The 5,627-nt window shown below is 36.7% G+C and overlaps 1 non-coding gene across 1 annotated transcript; it reads right to left on the bottom strand.

Moving 5' to 3' along the window:
- Positions 1-4,881: 4,881 nt before the first annotated feature.
- LOC111727779 lies at positions 4,882-4,985 on the bottom strand. The gene has a single exon (XR_002775247.1). It is a non-coding gene; the product is annotated as a U6 spliceosomal RNA (small nuclear RNA).
- Positions 4,986-5,627: the final 642 nt, after the last annotated feature.

Here is a 5,627-nt window from a genome sequence, read left to right on the forward strand (position 1 = left end):
AAAGTGGATAAAAATATGTAGTACATCCATACAATGGACTTTTATTAAACATGCTAAAAAGAAATGAACTATCAAGCCACAGAATATTATATATTAAACCTAAATGCAAATTCCTGTGTGAAAAAAATCAATTGAAAAATGCTAACTGAAGTATGTTTGCAATTATATGATACACTGGAACAAATAAAATGTAGCAACAGTAAAAACTCAGTTTTACTAGGGGCTCAGAGTTGCATATGTGAGTTGCATAGGGCATTTGGGGGGATGATGAATCTATTCTGTGTGAAACTATAATAGTGAATATGTGACTTTGTGCATTTGTCAATACTTATAGAATTTTATTGTCTAAAGAGTGAAATATATTGTATACAAATTTTAAGAAAACATTTTCAGGTCACTAGATCTCAGAATTGAATGTAGACTATGACAAATGTAGACGAATGCAGACATTTTAAATGTGTGAAATAATAGTGAAGGGGTGAAGACAAAAAGATTCTGACCCAAGTAACTTGAAAAATTAGTGAAGTTTGTAAGACTAAAGGGAAAACTGAAGCCAAACAAAAAACCTGTACATGAGCGCTACACTTAAGTTGATAAATGTATCCCCTGGGGAGAGGGGGAGTATAGGAAAAAAAAATCTTTAACGTGGTATTGTTACTTGTATGTACACTTTTTTTATATTCCTGGAAGTTAGTTTATGAAAAGGCTTCTTAGCTTATGTACAGAGCTAAGCAGAAGCTTTTAACCAGAAGGATATTACCTCAGGGGGTCAGAAGAAAAATGGAGCTAATCGTGTTAAGTCTCCCTTCCACCTTTACAGAGTAAGCCAGGCATAGAATGACAAATACTGCAGGATCTTGCTTGTATGTAGAATCTAAAAAAGTCAAACTCACATAAGTTCTACTCCTAAGGGGCCTAGGGCTGAGGGTTGGGGAAAATGGAGGGATATTGGTTGAAGGGTGCAGTGGTGCAGTCACATAGGATGAGTTAAGTTCTGGAGATCTATTATAATGCATGGTGGCCATAGAGAAATAAAGATCACCAGAAAAAAGGTAATTTATATAATGCAGTAGTCTTACATATTTTTTCTACTTTTGCCTTAACTGATTAAAAATCTTTGGATAAAATAAATATATAATTGTATTATTGGATCCAAAACATATATAAATATAGTATACTCGAAATAGCAGCACACAGAAAGTGGGCAGGAATGAAGTTTATTAGAGCAAAGAAATGGTGCCCAAGGGTAAGTCTGTTTCACAAGAAGAGATAAAAGGAACTGGAAATGATGGTGAGAAGGTGAGAGGGTAAGATAACCATCTCTTTAAATTTCCTTTCTTGTTATCTCTGAGTGTCTTTAAGTGATCCGGAATTACATAAAGTGAAAATTATAATTTAGCATTTGTTTTATAACAATTTAAAATATAATAGAAACAACAATTATGTTGTTAAATGTTTGTTGAATGAGAGCAGTGATTAGAACTGTTTACAGTGAGGTTTCTGTATCACATTGGATTAAGCAAATAGAAATATACATTAATATATACTGTATATTATAGACCCTATAGGCATATGGCAACAATTACAGAGTTTTGTTTTGTTTTTACTGTATAATTCCATTTAGATAAAATTCCAGGAAAGGTAAAACTACTCAACTGTAACAGGAAGTGGAGCGTGGTTTCCTGGGGCAGAGAAGGACTTCAGAGAACTTGAGAAAAGGTTCAGGGATGATGGGAATGTCCTACGCCTTGACTGAAGTGGTGCTAATATGAAGATGCACATTTATCAGAACTCATCAAGCTGTGCATTTTGTTTATTTTTTAAGCTGTGCATTTTAAATAAGTACATTTTATTATATGTAAATTATACCTAATAAAGTTGTTTTAAAAATTTTGGGGGCAGAGTTGCCTGAGGAAAGAGATGAAGTGGGTCCTACAGCCCAGGTTTATTTGTACATAAGCATCATGAGCCCACCACACTGGGTGCCATAATAGGCATCAGGGTTTGAGGGTCCATCAGCAGGTGATATTTAAATCTCTAGAGATTGCAGTAGCATCAGCACAGGGAGCCTGAGGGAATGCAAATATGGGACAGTGTTCCAGGAGAGTTTACACTACATGAAAAGCTATAAAGCTACGTTTCCAGACCCATTTCCACATGGAGAAAACACCAGGTTGCCCTGGCCGGGGACCTCCTGGCCCAGATCTGGCCCTGACAGAAAATGGGGTCCTGTATCCTCTCTGCCTCTCTCCTTCCCTCCTCTCCGCTTCCTTCCACATTCCCTTCCACTGCTATCCCTTTCTCCCCTTCCTCCCATACTTCCTTTGAACTCTCATTCCTTCTCTTTTTTTCTCCTGCTCCTCCTTTTCTCTCCCTCCCCCTACTCCCATTCACTCTTCTTCACTAGACTCCCTTTCTCAAATTGCAGACTCATTTTTGTTTTCCCTGTGCTGGGTGACATTCCTTGTGGAGGCAGTGAAACCTGCTCTCAGCATCCCAGGTGCTCTCCTCAGCACCAGAGCAAGCTCACCTGAAACCCACGGCTTTTGTGTGTGTGGACTCTTGGGTTGCTGGTGTCTGGTGTCAGTGGCAGGTCCCTGTTTCTCCTCTGCTCTCCTGTGCTTTTCAGTCAGGGTTCAGGAACGCATTCTGGGAAACACAGACAGTGGGATTCATGGTTGGATTGGTCAATGCACCAGATTCTGACAGAGCCCTCTGTGAATTTGGAATTGATGTACAGCTACCTGAGGGCTGCGGCAGACTCTAGGAAACCCCACACACTTTCTCTTGCTCTGGCCACTTGTAAGCTGCTTGATTTTGGTTGCAACACCTACATTTGCTTGGCTGCACATTTTCCAGAGTGGCTGTACTAGTACATGCAATAGATTGGTGCTTCATGTATCTCCAGTAATTGATACTTGCAGGGTTTTAAAAGCCATTCTTAAGGGTTAAGTATTATCTAAACGTAGTATTAATTTATCTTTTTCTTATGGCTAAGGATGTTGAATATCTTTCTCATGTATACTGGCCATCCATATACACAAGAATTATCTTTCTTGTGTATTTTCTAATTGGAAATATTTCTTTTTTGATGAAATACTATTCAAATATATGTGTATTTTCTAATTTAAAATTGGGTCATTAATTTTGTAGCTATTGAGTTTTATTTAATAATAATTCTTAATATAGTCTCTATAGAAATACATTATTAGATACATGATTTGTGAATGTTTTTTCCTAATCTATGGCTTGTCTTTTTATTTTTCTCTTTTGTTGTCTCTTTTTCGTGGTGGTGGTGGGGGAGATGGGCCTTTGTTGCCCAGGATGAAGCATGCAGTGGCAAGATCATAGCTCACGGCAGCCTTGAATTCCTGGGCCAAGTGATCCTCCTGCCTCAGCCTCCCACAGTGCTGAGATTGTAGGTCTGAGCCACCACTTCTGGCCTTTTCTTCTTAACAGTATGTTTAATAGAGCAAATTTTTAAATTTTGTTGAAGCATAATTCAATGATGTTTTTCTTTTATGTCTGTGCTCTATGTATTATATCTATTGTATTACAAATTACATCTGTTATATCTATATATTACATATTGTTATTTGCCTAACCTAATGTAAAAAACTAGAATCAACAGCCAAATGTTCGTGGGCCTCAAAATATATCCATTTGAATACATATACTTCTTCCATATTTTAAAAGATACCTAAAGGTGATATTTATACAACATGAAATTCACCATTTAAAAGTGAATAAATTCAATCATAGTTAATCCATCCACAATGTTATGTAACTACTGACTTTGTTTCTATAACTCCCAAGTGAAAGTCATTACACATGAAGCAGTTTCTTCTCATTTCCTTGTCCCCTAGTCCCTGGCAACCACCCGTCTGGGCTCTGTCTCTAATTTTCTATTTCGTACACATCATTTTAATATAAATGGAATCATAGAATGTGTGGTCACTTGTGTCTGGCCACTTTTCACGGCTAAGCAAGATGCTTGTGAAGCTACCTTGTAGCAGGTACCAGTGCTTCATCGTGTCCACTGGCTGAATAACGCCCCATTGTTTATGCAGTCAACATTTGATGGATATCTGGCCTGTTTCCACTGTGTGACTACTGTGAAAAGTGTTGTTACCTACATTTGTATACATGTCTCATTTTCAATTCTTTTGATTATGTCCATAAGAGTGGCCTCATGGAGTTGTATGGTAATCCTACGGTTATCTTTATTTATCTTTGTGAAGAAATACTAAGCTATTTTCCGTAGTGGCTGAACATTGTTCATTCCCACAAAGTAATATACAAGGGTTCTAATTTCACTTTCGCACCTACATTTGTTTATCTGTAATTCTTTTTCTTCATACCTATCAACATTATATTAGAAATTTTAGCCAGAGCAGGGAGAATTGGTTGAGGTCATGAGTTCAAGACCAGTCTGGGCAACATAGTGAAACCCTATTTCTACAAAAATAAGAAAAAATAGCCTTTTAGGCATGTGTCTTGTCTACAGTCCTGGTTTCTTGGGAGGCTGAGGTGGAAAGATTGTCTGAGCCCAGGAATTTTAGGCTGCAGTGAGCTATGATAGTGAAACTGTATTCCAGTGATGACAGAGCAAGACCCTGTGTCAACAAAAATTTCACATACTATTACAGATTAATTGACCAGCTCATCTAAATTCATATGGGATTGCAAGAGATCTGGTGTAGTCCAAAGAATCTTGAAAAAGGTCAAAACTGGAGGACTCATTTCTCGATTTCAAAACTTACTACAGAGCTACGGTGATCAAAATATTGTGATATTGGCATGAAGATAGACATATAGATCAATGAACAGACTTGAAACTCTTGCAGAGAGGTCAAACAATTTTCTTTTCTTTCTTTTTTATAAAATATGGAATGCTTCACGAATTTGTGTGTCATCCTTGCGCAGGGGCCATGCTAATCTCTGTATCATTCCAATTTTAGTATATGTGCTGCCGAAGCGAACACAAGTCAAACAATTTTCAACCAGAGTGTCAGGACAATTCGATAGGGGCAGGAATCATCAACAAAGGTGTTGGGACAAATGGCTATCCACATATGCAAGAGTGAAGTTGAACCCTGCTTCACACCATCCATAAAATTTAATTATAAATATATCATAGATGAAAATATTACAAACAAGCTGAAAGTATAAAATTCTTAAAAGAAAGGATAGGAGTAAGCCTTTGTGAACTTAGGTTAGGGAACGATTTCTTAGATAAAACACTAAATGCACATGTAAAAATAAATACAAAAAGAAACAAATTGGACTTCCTCAAAACTTAAAATTTTGTGCTTCAGAGGACACCAAAAGTAAACCAAAAAGGCAGAATAGAAGATATTTTCAAATTATATATTTGATATATGTAACAGATTTGTATATGTAAGATACTCTTATAAGTTCATAATGAAAGGTAAATAACCCAAGTTTTCTATTTTCCAAATTAAAAAAATGAACTGTTTAGACGTGTATTATTTTTCTAGTATTTGTTAGAATATAGTGAAGAATTTATTGAAGGCTTTTTTATCGGGGGAGATAGTCTGTTCTTTTATCTGTGATGCGTGATGTATTTTTCTATCCCCTTGTTCTGCCTTCTTCCTTAGACAGTC

Source organism: Otolemur garnettii, unplaced genomic scaffold, assembly GCF_000181295.1.
Source record: "Otolemur garnettii isolate 467f Iridium unplaced genomic scaffold, OtoGar3 scaffold00123, whole genome shotgun sequence".
In the NCBI taxonomy this organism is placed as follows: domain Eukaryota; kingdom Metazoa; phylum Chordata; class Mammalia; order Primates; family Galagidae; genus Otolemur; species Otolemur garnettii.